The 12,219-nt window shown below is 46.8% G+C and overlaps 31 non-coding genes across 31 annotated transcripts; 20 read left to right on the top strand and 11 right to left on the bottom strand.

The window, feature by feature from the left end:
- Window positions 1–73: 73 nt before the first annotated feature.
- On the bottom strand, window positions 74–145 carry trnad-guc (transfer RNA aspartic acid (anticodon GUC)). The gene has a single exon. It is a non-coding gene; the product is annotated as a tRNA-Asp (tRNA).
- Window positions 146–430: 285 nt separating this feature from the next.
- trnav-aac (transfer RNA valine (anticodon AAC)) lies at window positions 431–503 on the top strand. The gene has a single exon. It is a non-coding gene; the product is annotated as a tRNA-Val (tRNA).
- A 104-nt stretch (window positions 504–607) lies between these two features.
- Window positions 608–679, bottom strand: trnad-guc (transfer RNA aspartic acid (anticodon GUC)). Its single transcript has one exon. It is a non-coding gene; the product is annotated as a tRNA-Asp (tRNA).
- A 393-nt stretch (window positions 680–1,072) lies between these two features.
- trnav-aac (transfer RNA valine (anticodon AAC)) lies at window positions 1,073–1,145 on the top strand. The gene has a single exon. It is a non-coding gene; the product is annotated as a tRNA-Val (tRNA).
- A 240-nt stretch (window positions 1,146–1,385) lies between these two features.
- Window positions 1,386–1,458, top strand: trnav-aac (transfer RNA valine (anticodon AAC)). The gene has a single exon. It is a non-coding gene; the product is annotated as a tRNA-Val (tRNA).
- A 240-nt stretch (window positions 1,459–1,698) lies between these two features.
- Window positions 1,699–1,771, top strand: trnav-aac (transfer RNA valine (anticodon AAC)). Its single transcript has one exon. It is a non-coding gene; the product is annotated as a tRNA-Val (tRNA).
- Window positions 1,772–2,011: 240 nt separating this feature from the next.
- trnav-uac (transfer RNA valine (anticodon UAC)) lies at window positions 2,012–2,084 on the top strand. The gene has a single exon. It is a non-coding gene; the product is annotated as a tRNA-Val (tRNA).
- Window positions 2,085–2,188: 104 nt separating this feature from the next.
- trnad-guc (transfer RNA aspartic acid (anticodon GUC)) lies at window positions 2,189–2,260 on the bottom strand. Its single transcript has one exon. It is a non-coding gene; the product is annotated as a tRNA-Asp (tRNA).
- A 285-nt stretch (window positions 2,261–2,545) lies between these two features.
- On the top strand, window positions 2,546–2,618 carry trnav-aac (transfer RNA valine (anticodon AAC)). The gene has a single exon. It is a non-coding gene; the product is annotated as a tRNA-Val (tRNA).
- Window positions 2,619–2,722: 104 nt separating this feature from the next.
- Window positions 2,723–2,794, bottom strand: trnad-guc (transfer RNA aspartic acid (anticodon GUC)). The gene has a single exon. It is a non-coding gene; the product is annotated as a tRNA-Asp (tRNA).
- A 393-nt stretch (window positions 2,795–3,187) lies between these two features.
- On the top strand, window positions 3,188–3,260 carry trnav-aac (transfer RNA valine (anticodon AAC)). The gene has a single exon. It is a non-coding gene; the product is annotated as a tRNA-Val (tRNA).
- A 461-nt stretch (window positions 3,261–3,721) lies between these two features.
- Window positions 3,722–3,794, top strand: trnav-aac (transfer RNA valine (anticodon AAC)). The gene has a single exon. It is a non-coding gene; the product is annotated as a tRNA-Val (tRNA).
- A 104-nt stretch (window positions 3,795–3,898) lies between these two features.
- Window positions 3,899–3,970, bottom strand: trnad-guc (transfer RNA aspartic acid (anticodon GUC)). The gene has a single exon. It is a non-coding gene; the product is annotated as a tRNA-Asp (tRNA).
- A 285-nt stretch (window positions 3,971–4,255) lies between these two features.
- trnav-aac (transfer RNA valine (anticodon AAC)) lies at window positions 4,256–4,328 on the top strand. Its single transcript has one exon. It is a non-coding gene; the product is annotated as a tRNA-Val (tRNA).
- A 569-nt stretch (window positions 4,329–4,897) lies between these two features.
- Window positions 4,898–4,970, top strand: trnav-aac (transfer RNA valine (anticodon AAC)). The gene has a single exon. It is a non-coding gene; the product is annotated as a tRNA-Val (tRNA).
- Window positions 4,971–5,853: 883 nt separating this feature from the next.
- trnav-aac (transfer RNA valine (anticodon AAC)) lies at window positions 5,854–5,926 on the top strand. Its single transcript has one exon. It is a non-coding gene; the product is annotated as a tRNA-Val (tRNA).
- A 417-nt stretch (window positions 5,927–6,343) lies between these two features.
- Window positions 6,344–6,415, bottom strand: trnad-guc (transfer RNA aspartic acid (anticodon GUC)). The gene has a single exon. It is a non-coding gene; the product is annotated as a tRNA-Asp (tRNA).
- Window positions 6,416–6,700: 285 nt separating this feature from the next.
- Window positions 6,701–6,773, top strand: trnav-aac (transfer RNA valine (anticodon AAC)). Its single transcript has one exon. It is a non-coding gene; the product is annotated as a tRNA-Val (tRNA).
- Window positions 6,774–6,877: 104 nt separating this feature from the next.
- trnad-guc (transfer RNA aspartic acid (anticodon GUC)) lies at window positions 6,878–6,949 on the bottom strand. The gene has a single exon. It is a non-coding gene; the product is annotated as a tRNA-Asp (tRNA).
- Window positions 6,950–7,342: 393 nt separating this feature from the next.
- On the top strand, window positions 7,343–7,415 carry trnav-aac (transfer RNA valine (anticodon AAC)). The gene has a single exon. It is a non-coding gene; the product is annotated as a tRNA-Val (tRNA).
- A 461-nt stretch (window positions 7,416–7,876) lies between these two features.
- On the top strand, window positions 7,877–7,949 carry trnav-aac (transfer RNA valine (anticodon AAC)). The gene has a single exon. It is a non-coding gene; the product is annotated as a tRNA-Val (tRNA).
- Window positions 7,950–8,053: 104 nt separating this feature from the next.
- On the bottom strand, window positions 8,054–8,125 carry trnad-guc (transfer RNA aspartic acid (anticodon GUC)). Its single transcript has one exon. It is a non-coding gene; the product is annotated as a tRNA-Asp (tRNA).
- Window positions 8,126–8,410: 285 nt separating this feature from the next.
- trnav-aac (transfer RNA valine (anticodon AAC)) lies at window positions 8,411–8,483 on the top strand. The gene has a single exon. It is a non-coding gene; the product is annotated as a tRNA-Val (tRNA).
- Window positions 8,484–8,587: 104 nt separating this feature from the next.
- trnad-guc (transfer RNA aspartic acid (anticodon GUC)) lies at window positions 8,588–8,659 on the bottom strand. Its single transcript has one exon. It is a non-coding gene; the product is annotated as a tRNA-Asp (tRNA).
- A 393-nt stretch (window positions 8,660–9,052) lies between these two features.
- Window positions 9,053–9,125, top strand: trnav-aac (transfer RNA valine (anticodon AAC)). The gene has a single exon. It is a non-coding gene; the product is annotated as a tRNA-Val (tRNA).
- An 882-nt stretch (window positions 9,126–10,007) lies between these two features.
- Window positions 10,008–10,080, top strand: trnav-aac (transfer RNA valine (anticodon AAC)). Its single transcript has one exon. It is a non-coding gene; the product is annotated as a tRNA-Val (tRNA).
- A 417-nt stretch (window positions 10,081–10,497) lies between these two features.
- On the bottom strand, window positions 10,498–10,569 carry trnad-guc (transfer RNA aspartic acid (anticodon GUC)). Its single transcript has one exon. It is a non-coding gene; the product is annotated as a tRNA-Asp (tRNA).
- Window positions 10,570–10,854: 285 nt separating this feature from the next.
- On the top strand, window positions 10,855–10,927 carry trnav-aac (transfer RNA valine (anticodon AAC)). The gene has a single exon. It is a non-coding gene; the product is annotated as a tRNA-Val (tRNA).
- Window positions 10,928–11,031: 104 nt separating this feature from the next.
- On the bottom strand, window positions 11,032–11,103 carry trnad-guc (transfer RNA aspartic acid (anticodon GUC)). Its single transcript has one exon. It is a non-coding gene; the product is annotated as a tRNA-Asp (tRNA).
- A 285-nt stretch (window positions 11,104–11,388) lies between these two features.
- trnav-aac (transfer RNA valine (anticodon AAC)) lies at window positions 11,389–11,461 on the top strand. Its single transcript has one exon. It is a non-coding gene; the product is annotated as a tRNA-Val (tRNA).
- A 569-nt stretch (window positions 11,462–12,030) lies between these two features.
- Window positions 12,031–12,103, top strand: trnav-aac (transfer RNA valine (anticodon AAC)). The gene has a single exon. It is a non-coding gene; the product is annotated as a tRNA-Val (tRNA).
- Window positions 12,104–12,219: the final 116 nt, after the last annotated feature.

The following is a 12,219-nucleotide window of genomic DNA, read 5'->3' as shown; positions in this document are numbered from 1 at the left end:
AAATTATTCACTTGGTCAATTAAAAAAGACTACGCTTCCAGTCTGAGCATACGCTTACTGTTTGACGAAGACTCTCCCCGTCAGGGAATCGAACCCTGGTCTTCTGCGTGACAGGCAGAGATACTGTCCACTATACTAACGAGGAATCACTCTGAAATCCTTATGCCAGATTTCTGGCCGTTGTGAAGAGAAGGTACGCACTTGAACACTTTCCCTTCCGGCGAAAATTCAGTCCTGGCTGGGTTTGATCAGTCCTCAACTTCCTAGCGGAAAACCACAGCCTCGTACATGTAGGAATTGATTCTCATCCCGACCGCTTTAGAACTGACGTCAAACTGTAGAATTGTGATGAAGGTCAAGTCATGATGAAGCCATCAGATCAAGATCTTCCCCAAAGAGCAGGCATATGTTCAAAAGAAACCTAGCTGTGGTTTCCGTAGTGTAGTGGTTATCACGTTCGCCTAACACGCGAAAGGTCCCCAGTTCGAAACTGGGCGGAAACATTAACCTTTTTCCCGCCCTGTCTGCAAATGAAAATTATTCACTTGGTCAATTAAAAAAGACTACGCTTCCAGTCTGAGCATACGCTTACTGTTTGACGAAGACTCTCCCCGTCAGGGAATCGAACCCTGGTCTTCTGCGTGACAGGCAGAGATACTGTCCACTATACTAACGAGGAATCACTCTGAAATCCTTATGCCAGATTTCTGGCCGTTGTGAAGAGAAGGTACGCACTTGAACACTTTCCCTTCCGGCGAAAATTCCGTAGTGTAGTGGTTATCACGTTCGCCTAACACGCGAAAGGTCCCCAGTTCAAAACTGGGCGGAAACATTGACCTTTTTCCCGCCCTGTCTGCAAAAGAAAATGATTCACTTGGTCAATTAAAAAAGACCACGCTTCCAGTCTGAGCATACGCTTACTGTTTGACGAAGACTCTCCCCGTCAGGGAATCGAACCCTGGTCTTCTGCGTGACAGGCAGAGATACTGTCCACTATATTCTCATCAGATCAGCCATCAGATCAAGATCTTCCGCAAAGAGCAGGCATATGTTCAAAAGAAACCTAGCCGTGGTTTCCGTAGTGTAGTGGTTATCACGTTCGCCTAACACGCGAAAGGTCCCCAGTTCGAAACTGGGCGGAAACATTGACCTTTTTCCCGCCCTGTCTGCAAAAGAAAATGATTCACTTGGTCAATTAAAAAAGACCACGCTTCCAGTCTGAGCATACGCTTACTGTTTGACGAAGACTCTCCCCGTCAGGGAATCGAACCCTGGTCTTCTGCGTGACAGGCAGAGATACTGTCCACTATATTCTCATCAGATCAGCCATCAGATCAAGATCTTCCGCAAAGAGCAGGCATATGTTCAAAAGAACCCTAGCCGTGGTTTCCGTAGTGTAGTGGTTATCACGTTCGCCTAACACGCGAAAGGTCCCCAGTTCGAAACTGGGCGGAAACATTGACCTTTTTCCCGCCCTGTCTGCAAAAGAAAATGATTAACTTGGTCAATTAAAAAAGACTACGCTTCCAGTCTGAGCATACGCTTACTGTTTGACGAAGACTCTCCCCGTCAGGGAATCGAACCCTGGTCTTCTGCGTGACAGGCAGAGATACTGTCCACTATATTCTCATCAGATCAGCCATCAGATCAAGATCTTCCGCAAAGAGCAGGCATATGTTCAAAAGAAACCTAGCCGTGGTTTCCGTAGTGTAGTGGTTATCACGTTCGCCTAACACGCGAAAGGTCCCCAGTTCGAAACTGGGCGGAAACATTGACCTTTTTCCCGCCCTGTCTGCAAAAGAAAATGATTAACTTGGTCAATTAAAAAAGACTACGCTTCCAGTCTGAGCATACGCTTACTGTTTGACGAAGACTCTACCCGTCAGGGAATCGAACCCTGGTCTTCTGCGTGACAGGCAGAGATACTGTCCACTATATTCTCTTCAGATCAGCCATCAGATCAAGATCTTCCGCAAAGAGCAGGCATATGTTCAAAAGAAACCTAGCCTTGGTTTCCGTAGTGTAGTGGTTATCACGTTCGCCTTACACGTGAAAGGTCCCCAGTTCAAAACTGGGCGGAAACATTGACCTTTTTCCCGCCCTGTCTGCAAAAGAAAATTATTCACTTGGTCAATTAAAAAAGACTACGCTTCCAGTCTGAGCATACGCTTACTGTTTGACGAAGACTCTCCCCGTCAGGGAATCGAACCCTGGTCTTCTGCGTGACAGGCAGAGATACTGTCCACTATACTAACGAGGAATCACTCTGAAATCCTTATGCCAGATTTCTGGCCGTTGTGAAGAGAAGGTACGCACTTGAACACTTTCCCTTCCGGCGAAAATTCAGTCCTGGCTGGGTTTGATCAGTCCTCAACTTCCTAGCGGAAAACCACAGCCTCGTACATGTAGGAATTGATTCTCATCCCGACCGCTTTAGAACTGACGTCAAACTGTAGCATAGTGATGAAGGTCAAGTCATGATGAAGCCATCAGATCAAGATCTTCCCCAAAGAGCAGGCATATGTTCAAAAGAAACCTAGCTGTGGTTTCCGTAGTGTAGTGGTTATCACGTTCGCCTAACACGCGAAAGGTCCCCAGTTCGAAACTGGGCGGAAACATTAACCTTTTTCCCGCCCTGTCTGCAAAAGAAAATTATTCACTTGGTCAATTAAAAAAGACTACGCTTCCAGTCTGAGCATACGCTTACTGTTTGACGAAGACTCTCCCCGTCAGGGAATCGAACCCTGGTCTTCTGCGTGACAGGCAGAGATACTGTCCACTATACTAACGAGGAATCACTCTGAAATCCTTATGCCAGATTTCTGGCCGTTGTGAAGAGAAGGTACGCACTTGAACACTTTCCCTTCCGGCGAAAATTCCGTAGTGTAGTGGTTATCACGTTCGCCTAACACGCGAAAGGTCCCCAGTTCGAAACTGGGCGGAAACATTGATCTTTTTCCCGCCCTGTCTGCAAAAGAAAATGATTCACTTGGTCAATTAAAAAAGACCACGCTTCCAGTCTGAGCATACGCTTACTGTTTGACGAAGACTCTCCCCGTCAGGGAATCGAACCCTGGTCTTCTGCGTGACAGGCAGAGATACTGTCCACTATATTCTCATCAGATCAGCCATCAGATCAAGATCTTCCGCAAAGAGCAGGCATATGTTCAAAAGAACCCTAGCCGTGGTTTCCGTAGTGTAGTGGTTATCACGTTCGCCTAACACGCGAAAGGTCCCCAGTTCGAAACTGGGCGGAAACATTGACCTTTTTCCCGCCCTGTCTGCAAAAGAAAATGATTAACTTGGTCAATTAAAAAAGACTACGCTTCCAGTCTGAGCATACGCTTACTGTTTGACGAAGACTCTCCCCGTCAGGGAATCGAACCCTGGTCTTCTGCGTAACAGGCAGAGATACTGTCCACTATACTAACGAGGAATCACTCTGAAATCCTTATGCCAGATTTCTGGCCGTTGTGAAGAGAAGGTACGCACTTGAACACTTTCCCTTCCGGCGAAAATTCAGTCCTGGCTGGGTTTGATCAGTCCTCAACTTCCTAGCGGAAAACCACAGCCTCGTACATGTAGGAATTGATTCTCATCCCGACCGCTTTAGAACTGACGTCAAACTGTAGAATAGTGATGAAGGTCAAGTCATGATGAAGCCATCAGATCAAGATCTTCCCCAAAGAGCAGGCATATGTTCAAAAGAAACCTAGCTGTGGTTTCCGTAGTGTAGTGGTTATCACGTTCGCCTAACACGCGAAAGGTCCCCAGTTCGAAACTGGGCGGAAACATTAACCTTTTTCCCGCCCTGTCTGCAAAAGAAAATTATTCACTTGGTCAATTAAAAAAGACTACGCTTCCAGTCTGAGCATACGCTTACTGTTTGACGAAGACTCTCCCCGTCAGGGAATCGAACCCTGGTCTTCTGCGTGACAGGCAGAGATACTGTCCACTATACTAACGAGGAATCACTCTGAAATCCTTATGCCAGATTTCTGGCCGTTGTGAAGAGAAGGTACGCACTTGAACACTTTCCCTTCCGGCGAAAATTCAGTCCTGGCTGGGTTTGATCAGTCCTCAACTTCCTAGCGGAAAACCACAGCCTCGTACATGTAGGAATTGATTCTCATCCCGACCGCTTTAGAACTGACGTCAAACTGTAGAATAGTGATGAAGGTCAAGTCATGATGAAGCCATCAGATCAAGATCTTCCCCAAAGAGCAGGCATATGTTCAAAAGAAACCTAGCTGTGGTTTCCGTAGTGTAGTGGTTATCACGTTCGCCTAACACGCGAAAGGTCCCCAGTTCGAAACTGGGCGGAAACATTAACCTTTTTCCCGCCCTGTCTGCAAAAGAAAATTATTCACTTGGTCAATTAAAAAAGACTACGCTTCCAGTCTGAGCATACGCTTACTGTTTGACGAAGACTCTCCCCGTCAGGGAATCGAACCCTGGTCTTCTGCGTTACAGGCAGAGATACTGTCCACTATACTAACGAGGAATCACTCTGAAATCCTTATGCCAGATTTCTGGCCGTTGTGAAGAGAAGGTACGCACTTGAACACTTTCCCTTCCGGCGAAAATTCCGTAGTGTAGTGGTTATCACGTTCGCCTAACACGCGAAAGGTCCCCAGTTCAAAACTGGGCGGAAACATTGACCTTTTTCCCGCCCTGTCTGCAAAAGAAAATGATTCACTTGGTCAATTAAAAAAGACCACGCTTCCAGTCTGAGCATACGCTTACTGTTTGACGAAGACTCTCCCCGTCAGGGAATCGAACCCTGGTCTTCTGCGTGACAGGCAGAGATACTGTCCACTATATTCTCATCAGATCAGCCATCAGATCAAGATCTTCCGCAAAGAGCAGGCATATGTTCAAAAGAAACCTAGCCGTGGTTTCCGTAGTGTAGTGGTTATCACGTTCGCCTAACACGCGAAAGGTCCCCAGTTCGAAACTGGGCGGAAACATTGACCTTTTTCCCGCCCTGTCTGCAAAAGAAAATGATTAACTTGGTCAATTAAAAAAGACTACGCTTCCAGTCTGAGCATACGCTTACTGTTTGACGAAGACTCTACCCGTCAGGGAATCGAACCCTGGTCTTCTGCGTGACAGGCAGAGATACTGTCCACTATATTCTCTTCAGATCAGCCATCAGATCAAGATCTTCCGCAAAGAGCAGGCATATGTTCAAAAGAAACCTAGCTGTGGTTTCCGTAGTGTAGTGGTTATCAAGTTCGCCTAACACGCGAAAGGTCCAAAAGTTCGAAACTGGGCGGAAACATTGACCTTTTTCCCGCGCTGTCTGCAAAAGAAAATGATTCACTTGGTCAATTAAAAAAGACTACGCTTCCAGTCTGAGCATACGCTTACTGTTTGACGAAGACTCTCCCCGTCAGGGAATCGAACCATGGTCTTCTGCGTGACAGGCAGAGATACTGTCCACTATACTAACGAGGAATCACTCTGAAATCCTTATGCCAGATTTCTGGCCGTTGTGAAGAGAAGGTACGCACTTGAACACTTTCCCTTCCGGCGAAAATTCCGTAGTGTAGTGGTTATCACGTTCGCCTAACACGCGAAAGGTCCCCAGTTCAAAACTGGGCGGAAACATTGACCTTTTTCCCGCCCTGTCTGCAAAAGAAAATGATTCACTTGGTCAATTAAAAAAGACCACGCTTCCAGTCTGAGCATACGCTTACTGTTTGACGAAGACTCTCCCCGTCAGGGAATCGAACCCTGGTCTTCTGCGTGACAGGCAGAGATACTGTCCACTATATTCTCATCAGATCAGCTATCAGATCAAGATCTTCCGCAAAGAGCAGGCATATGTTCAAAAGAAACCTAGCCGTGGTTTCCGTAGTGTAGTGGTTATCACGTTCGCCTAACACGCGAAAGGTCCCCAGTTCGAAACTGGGCGGAAACATTGACCTTTTTCCCGCGCTGTCTGCAAAAGAAAATGATTCATTTGGTCAATTAAAAAAGACTACGCTTCCAGTCGGAGCATACGCTTACTGTTTGACGAAGACTCTCCCCGTCAGGGAATCGAACCCTGGTCTTCTGCGTGACAGGCAGAGATACTGTCCACTATATTCTCATCAGATCAGCCATCAGATCAAGATCTTCCGCAAAGAGCAGGCATATGTTCAAAAGAAACCTAGCCTTGGTTTCTGTAGTGTAGTGGTTATTACGTTCGCCTAACACGCGAAAGGTCCCCAGTTCAAAACTGGGCGGAAACATTGACCTTTTTCCCGCCCTGTCTGCAAAAGAAAATGATTCACTTGGTCAATTAAAAAAGACTACGCTTCCAGTCTGAGCATACGCTTACTGTTTGACGAAGACTCTCCCCGTCAGGGAATCGAACCCTGGTCTTCTGCGTGACAGGCAGAGATACTGTCCACTATACTAACGAGGAATCACTCTGAAATCCTTATGCCAGATTTCTGGCCGTTGTGAAGAGAAGGTACGCACTTGAACACTTTCCCTTCCGGCGAAAATTTAGTCCTGGCTGGGTTTGATCAGTCCTCAACTTCCTAGCGGAAAACCACAGCCTCGTACATGTAGGAATTGATTCTCATCCCGACCGCTTTAGAACTGACGTCAAACTGTAGCATAGTGATGAAGGTCAAGTCATGATGAAGCCATCAGATCAAGATCTTCCCCAAAGAGCAGGCATATGTTCAAAAGAAACCTAGCTGTGGTTTCCGTAGTGTAGTGGTTATCACGTTCGCCTAACACGCGAAAGGTCCCCAGTTCGAAACTGGGCGGAAACATTAACCTTTTTCCCGCCCTGTCTGCAAAAGAAAATTATTCACTTGGTCAATTAAAAAAGACTACGCTTCCAGTCTGAGCATACGCTTACTGTTTGACGAAGACTCTCCCCGTCAGGGAATCGAACCCTGGTCTTCTGCGTGACAGGCAGAGATACTGTCCACTATACTAACGAGGAATCACTCTGAAATCCTTATGCCAGATTTCTGGCCGTTGTGAAGAGAAGGTACGCACTTGAACACTTTCCCTTCCGGCGAAAATTCCGTAGTGTAGTGGTTATCACGTTCGCCTAACACGCGAAAGGTCCCCAGTTCGAAACTGGGCGGAAACATTGATCTTTTTCCCGCCCTGTCTGCAAAAGAAAATGATTCACTTGGTCAATTAAAAAAGACCACGCTTCCAGTCTGAGCATACGCTTACTGTTTGACGAAGACTCTCCCCGTCAGGTAATCGAACCCTGGTCTTCTGCGTGACAGGCAGAGATACTGTCCACTATATTCTCATCAGATCAGCCATCAGATCAAGATCTTCCGCAAAGAGCAGGCATATGTTCAAAAGAACCCTAGCCGTGGTTTCCGTAGTGTAGTGGTTATCACGTTCGCCTAACACGCGAAAGGTCCCCAGTTCGAAACTGGGCGGAAACATTGACCTTTTTCCCGCCCTGTCTGCAAAAGAAAATGATTAACTTGGTCAATTAAAAAAGACTACGCTTCCAGTCTGAGCATACGCTTACTGTTTGACGAAGACTCTCCCCGTCAGGGAATCGAACCCTGGTCTTCTGCGTAACAGGCAGAGATACTGTCCACTATACTAACGAGGAATCACTCTGAAATCCTTATGCCAGATTTCTGGCCGTTGTGAAGAGAAGGTACGCACTTGAACACTTTCCCTTCCGGCGAAAATTCAGTCCTGGCTGGGTTTGATCAGTCCTCAACTTCCTAGCGGAAAACCACAGCCTCGTACATGTAGGAATTGATTCTCATCCCGACCGCTTTAGAACTGACGTCAAACTGTAGAATAGTGATGAAGGTCAAGTCATGATGAAGCCATCAGATCAAGATCTTCCCCAAAGAGCAGGCATATGTTCAAAAGAAACCTAGCTGTGGTTTCCGTAGTGTAGTGGTTATCACGTTCGCCTAACACGCGAAAGGTCCCCAGTTCGAAACTGGGCGGAAACATTAACCTTTTTCCCGCCCTGTCTGCAAAAGAAAATTATTCACTTGGTCAATTAAAAAAGACTACGCTTCCAGTCTGAGCATACGCTTACTGTTTGACGAAGACTCTCCCCGTCAGGGAATCGAACCCTGGTCTTCTGCGTGACAGGCAGAGATACTGTCCACTATACTAACGAGGAATCACTCTGAAATCCTTATGCCAGATTTCTGGCCGTTGTGAAGAGAAGGTACGCACTTGAACACTTTCCCTTCCGGCGAAAATTCAGTCCTGGCTGGGTTTGATCAGTCCTCAACTTCCTAGCGGAAAACCACAGCCTCGTACATGTAGGAATTGATTCTCATCCCGACCGCTTTAGAACTGACGTCAAACTGTAGAATAGTGATGAAGGTCAAGTCATGATGAAGCCATCAGATCAAGATCTTCCCCAAAGAGCAGGCATATGTTCAAAAGAAACCTAGCTGTGGTTTCCGTAGTGTAGTGGTTATCACGTTCGCCTAACACGCGAAAGGTCCCCAGTTCGAAACTGGGCGGAAACATTAACCTTTTTCCCGCCCTGTCTGCAAAAGAAAATTATTCACTTGGTCAATTAAAAAAGACTACGCTTCCAGTCTGAGCATACGCTTACTGTTTGACGAAGACTCTCCCCGTCAGGGAATCGAACCCTGGTCTTCTGCGTGACAGGCAGAGATACTGTCCACTATACTAACGAGGAATCACTCTGAAATCCTTATGCCAGATTTCTGGTCGTTGTGAAGAGAAGGTACGCACTTGAACACTTTCCCTTCCGGCGAAAATTCCGTAGTGTAGTGGTTATCACGTTCGCCTAACACGCGAAAGGTCCCCAGTTCAAAACTGGGCGGAAACATTGACCTTTTTCCCGCCCTGTCTGCAAAAGAAAATGATTCACTTGGTCAATTAAAAAAGACCACGCTTCCAGTCTGAGCATACGCTTACTGTTTGACGAAGACTCTCCCCGTCAGGGAATCGAACCCTGGTCTTCTGCGTGACAGGCAGAGATACTGTCCACTATATTCTCATCAGATCAGCCATCAGATCAAGATCTTCCGCAAAGAGCAGGCATATGTTCAAAAGAAACCTAGCCGTGGTTTCCGTAGTGTAGTGGTTATCACGTTCGCCTAACACGCGAAAGGTCCCCAGTTCGAAACTGGGCGGAAACATTGACCTTTTTCCCGCCCTGTCTGCAAAAGAAAATGATTAACTTGGTCAATTAAAAAAGACTACGCTTCCAGTCTGAGCATACGCTTACTGTTTGACGAAGACTCTACCCGTCAGGGAATCGAACCCTGGTCTTCTGCGTGACAGGCAGAGATACTGTCCACTATATTCTCTTCAGATCAGCCATCAGATCAAGATCTTCCGCAAAGAGCAGGCATATGTTCAAAAGAAACCTAGCTGTGGTTTCCGTAGTGTAGTGGTTATCAAGTTCGCCTAACACGCGAAAGGTCCCCAGTTCGAAACTGGGCGGAAACATTGACCTTTTTCCCGCGCTGTCTGCAAAAGAAAATGATTCACTTGGTCAATTAAAAAAGACTACGCTTCCAGTCTGAGCATACGCTTACTGTTTGACGAAGACTCTCCCCGTCAGGGAATCGAACCATGGTCTTCTGCGTGACAGGCAGAGATACTGTCCACTATACTAACGAGGAATCACTCTGAAATCCTTATGCCAGATTTCTGGCCGTTGTGAAGAGAAGGTACGCACTTGAACACTTTCCCTTCCGGCGAAAATTCCGTAGTGTAGTGGTTATCACGTTCGCCTAACACGCGAAAGGTCCCCAGTTCAAAACTGGGCGGAAACATTGACCTTTTTCCCGCCCTGTCTGCAAAAGAAAATGATTCACTTGGTCAATTAAAAAAGACCACGCTTCCAGTCTGAGCATACGCTTACTGTTTGACGAAGACTCTCCCCGTCAGGGAATCGAACCCTGGTCTTCTGCGTGACAGGCAGAGATACTGTCCACTATATTCTCATCAGATCAGCTATCAGATCAAGATCTTCCGCAAAGAGCAGGCATATGTTCAAAAGAAACCTAGCCGTGGTTTCCGTAGTGTAGTGGTTATCACGTTCGCCTAACACGCGAAAGGTCCCCAGTTCGAAACTGGGCGGAAACATTGACCTTTTTCCCGCGCTGTCTGCAAAAGAAAATGATTCATTTGGTCAATTAAAAAAGACTACGCTTCCAGTCGGAGCATACGCTTACTGTTTGACGAAGACTCTCCCCGTCAGGGAATCGAACCCTGGTCTTCTGCGTGACAGGCAGAGATACTGTCCACTATATTCTCATCAGATCAGCCATCAGATCAAGATCTTCCGCAAAGAGCAGGCATATGTTCAAAAGAAACCTAGCCTTGGTTTCCGTAGTGTAGTGGTTATTACGTTCGCCTAACACGCGAAAGGTCCCCAGTTCAAAACTGGGCGGAAACATTGACCTTTTTCCCGCCCTGTCTGCAAAAGAAAATGATTCACTTGGTCAATTAAAAAAGACTACGCTTCCAGTCTGAGCATACGCTTACTGTTTGACGAAGACTCTCCCCGTCAGGGAATCGAACCCTGGTCTTCTGCGTGACAGGCAGAGATACTGTCCACTATACTAACGAGGAATCACTCTGAAATCCTTATGCCAGATTTCTGGCCGTTGTGAAGAGAAGGTACGCACTTGAACACTTTTCCTTCCGGCGAAAATTCAGTCCTGGCTGGGTTTGATCAGTCCTCAACTTCCTAGCGGAAAACCACAGCCTCGTACATGTAGGAATTGATTCTCATCCCGACCGCTTTAGAACTGACGTCAAACTGTAGAATAGTGATGAAGGTCAAGTCATGATGAAGCCATCAGATCAAGATCTTCCCCAAAGAGCAGGCATATGTTCAAAAGAAACCTAGCTGTGGTTTCCGTAGTGTAGTGGTTATCACGTTCGCCTAACACGCGAAAGGTCCCCAGTTCGAAACTGGGCGGAAACATTAACCTTTTTCCCGCCCTGTCTGCAAAAGAAAATTATTCACTTGGTCAATTAAAAAAGACTACGCTTCCAGTCTGAGCATACGCTTACTGTTTGACGAAGACTCTCCCCGTCAGGGAATCGAACCCTGGTCTTCTGCGTGACAGGCAGAGATACTGTCCACTATACTAACGAGGAATCACTCTGAAATCCTTATGCCAGATTTCTGGCCGTTGTGAAGAGAAGGTACGCACTTGAACACTTTCCCTTCCGGCGAAAATTCAGTCCTGGCTGGGTTTGATCAGTCCTCAACTTCCTAGCGGAAAACCACAGCCTCGTACATGTAGGAATTGATTCTCATCCCGACCGCTTTAGAACTGACGTCAAACTGTAGCATAGTGATGAAGGTCAAGTCATGATGAAGCCATCAGATCAAGATCTTCCCCAAAGAGCAGGCATATGTTCAAAAGAAACCTAGCTGTGGTTTCCGTAGTGTAGTGGTTATCACGTTCGCCTAACACGCGAAAGGTCCCCAGTTCGAAACTGGGCGGAAACATTAACCTTTTTCCCGCCCTGTCTGCAAAAGAAAATTATTCACTTGGTCAATTAAAAAAGACTACGCTTCCAGTCTGAGCATACGCTTACTGTTTGACGAAGACTCTCCCCGTCAGGGAATCAAACCCTGGTCTTCTGCGTGACAGGCAGAGATACTGTCCACTATACTAACGAGGAATCACTCTGAAATCCTTATGCCAGATTTCTGGCCGTTGTGAAGAGAAGGTACGCACTTGAACACTTTCCCTTCCGGCGAAAATTCCGTAGTGTAGTGGTTATCACGTTCGCCTAACACGCGAAAGGTCCCCAGTTCGAAACTGGGCGGAAACATTGACCTTTTTCCCGCCCTGTCTGCAAAAGAAAATGATTCACTTGGTCAATTAAAAAAGACCACGCTTCCAGTCTGAGCATACGCTTACTGTTTGACGAAGACTCTCCCCGTCAGGGAATCGAACCCTGGTCTTCTGCGTGACAGGCAGAGATACTGTCCACTATATTCTCATCAGATCAGCCATCAGATCAAGATCTTCCGCAAAGAGCAGGCATATGTTCAAAAGAAACCTAGCCGTGGTTTCCGTAGTGTAGTGGTTATCACGTTCGCCTAACACGCGAAAGGTCCCCAGTTCGAAACTGGGCGGAAACATTGACCTTTTTCCCGCCCTGTCTGCAAAAGAAAATGATTAACTTGGTCAATTAAAAAAGACTACGCTTCCAGTCTGAGCATACGCTTACTGTTTGACGAAGACTCTCCCCGTCAGG

The sequence above is a fragment of the Pungitius pungitius genome, unplaced genomic scaffold (assembly GCF_949316345.1).
Source record: "Pungitius pungitius unplaced genomic scaffold, fPunPun2.1 scaffold_33, whole genome shotgun sequence".
In the NCBI taxonomy this organism is placed as follows: Eukaryota; Metazoa; Chordata; class Actinopteri; order Perciformes; family Gasterosteidae; genus Pungitius; species Pungitius pungitius.
This window is presented reverse-complemented; position numbering and strand designations above follow the sequence as displayed.